General features: G+C 35.6%; 1 pseudogene; it reads left to right on the top strand.

The window, feature by feature from the left end:
* The window catches only part of LOC128871278 (large subunit ribosomal RNA), a 4,513-nt pseudogene that overhangs the window by 39 nt on the left and 1,974 nt on the right, over positions 1 to 2,500 (top strand).

Raw genomic sequence — 2,500 nt, forward strand, 5'->3', positions numbered from 1 at the left:
ATATTAATGAGGGGAGGAAAAGAAACTAACAAGGATTTTCTTAGTAGCGGCGAGCGAAAAGAAAATAGTTCAGCACTAAGTCACTTTGTCTATATGTCAAATGTGAGATGCAGTGTATGGAATATCTTAATATCTAGTATGAGAAATTAACGATTTAAGTCCTTCTTAAATGAGGCCATTTACCCATAGAGGGTGCCAGGCCCGTATAACGTTAATGATTACTAGAAAGATATTTCCAAAGAGTCGTGTTGCTTGATAGTGCAGCACTAAGTGGGTGGTAAACTCCATCTAAAACTAAATATAACCATGAGACCGATAGTAAACAAGTACCGTGAGGGAAAGTTGAAAAGAACTCTGAATAGAGAGTTAAATAGTACGTGAAACTGCTTAGAGGTTAAGCCCGATGAACCTGAATATCCATTATGAAAAATTCATCATTAAATAATTAAAAATAATGTGCATTTTTTTCATATAAGGACATTGTAATCTATTAACATAATAAAGTATTTATCAAAAGATCATTGGTGATATTAAGTTTATTTAAATTAATTTGCTTTTTAAGCATATTAACATAGAATAAATACTAATGATTTGATAAAGTGTTGATAGATTTTATTATATATAATGCTAAAATTCATTTTTTGAATTTTACAAAAAATTTAATATCTATGATATTAATATTTATTTGTATGCATTTATATGATTAACAATGCGAAAGATTCAGGATACCTTCGGGACCCGTCTTGAAACACGGACCAAGGAGTCTAACATATGTGCAAGTCATTGAGTTATATTAAACTTAATGGCATAATTAACTTAACTTAAAAATATAATGGGATTAATTTTTAGTCTATTTTCTTAAATAGTCAATTAATTCAATCCCGGGGCGTTCCATATAGTTATGTATAATGATAATTTATTATTATTTATACCTCTAACTGGAGCGTACCTTGAGCATATATGCTGTGACCCGAAAGATGGTGAACTATACTTGATCAGGTTGAAGTCAGGGGAAACCCTGATGGAAGACCGAAACAGTTCTGACGTGCAAATCGATTGTCAGAATTGAGTATAGGGGCGAAAGACCAATCGAACCATCTAGTAGCTGGTTCCCTCCGAAGTTTCCCTCAGGATAGCTGGTGCATTTAAAAATTATATAAAATAATCTTATCTGGTAAAGCGAATGATTAGAGGCCTTAGGGTCGAAACGATTTTAACCTATTCTCAAACTTTAAATGGGTAAGAACCTCACCTTTCTTGATATGAAGGTTGAGGTTATGATATAATGTGCCCAGTGGGCCACTTTTGGTAAGCAGAACTGGCGCTGTGGGATGAACCAAACGTAATGTTACGGTGCCTAAATTAACAACTCATGCAGATACCATGAAAGGCGTTGGTTGCTTAAAACAGCAGGACGGTGGACATGGAAGTCGTAATCCGCTAAGGAGTGTGTAACAACTCACCTGCCGAAGCAACTAGCCCTTAAAATGGATGGCGCTTAAGTTGTATACCTATACATTACCGCTAAAGTAGATGATTTATAAAACAATTTCGATTGATTTATAAATTTTGAAACTTTAGTGAGTAGGAGGGTACAATAGTGTGCTTAGAAGTGTTTGGCGTAAGCCTGCATGGAGCCGCTATTGGTACAGATCTTGGTGGTAGTAGCAAATAATCGAATGAGACCTTGGAGGACTGAAGTGGAGAAGGGTTTCGTGTGAACAGTGGTTGATCACGAGTTAGTCGGTCCTAAGTTCAAGGCGAAAGCCGAAAATTTTCAAGTTTTTAATAAAAAAATATTAATAAAATTTATATATATATATTAAAAAATAATTAAATACTTGAATTATTTTGAACGAAAGGGAATACGGTTCCAATTCCGTAACCTGTTGAGTATCCGTTTGTTATTAAAAATGGGCCTTGTGCTCATCCTGGCAACAGGAACGACCATAAAGAAGCCGTCGAGAGATATCGGAAGAGTTTTCTTTTCTGTTTTATAGTCGTACTACCATGGAAGTCTTTCGAAGAGAGATATGGTAGATGGACTAGAAGAGCATGACATTTACTGTTGTGTCGATATTTTCTCCTCGGACCTTGAAAATTTATGGTGGGGTCACGCAAACTTCTCAACAGGCCGTACCAATATCCGCAGCTGGTCTCCAAGGTGAAGAGTCTCTAGTCGATAGAATAATGTAGGTAAGGGAAGTCGGCAAATTAGATCCGTAACTTCGGGATAAGGATTGGCTCTGAAGATTGAGATAGTCGGGCTTGATTGGGAAGCAATACCATGGTTTATGTACTCGTTCTGGGTAAATAGAGAATTACGATTCTTGTTCCCCGGATAGTAGTTACGTAGCCAATTGTGGAACTTTCTTGCTAAAATTTTTAAGGAATTATATCATTCGATATATATTCTTTTTAAATTATAACGATTATCAATTAACAATCAATTCAGAACTGGCACGGACTTGGGGAATCCGACTGTCTAATTAAAACAAAG

The sequence above is a fragment of the Anastrepha ludens genome, unplaced genomic scaffold (assembly GCF_028408465.1).
Source record: "Anastrepha ludens isolate Willacy unplaced genomic scaffold, idAnaLude1.1 ptg000172l, whole genome shotgun sequence".
Lineage (NCBI taxonomy): Eukaryota > Metazoa > Arthropoda > Insecta > Diptera > Tephritidae > Anastrepha > Anastrepha ludens.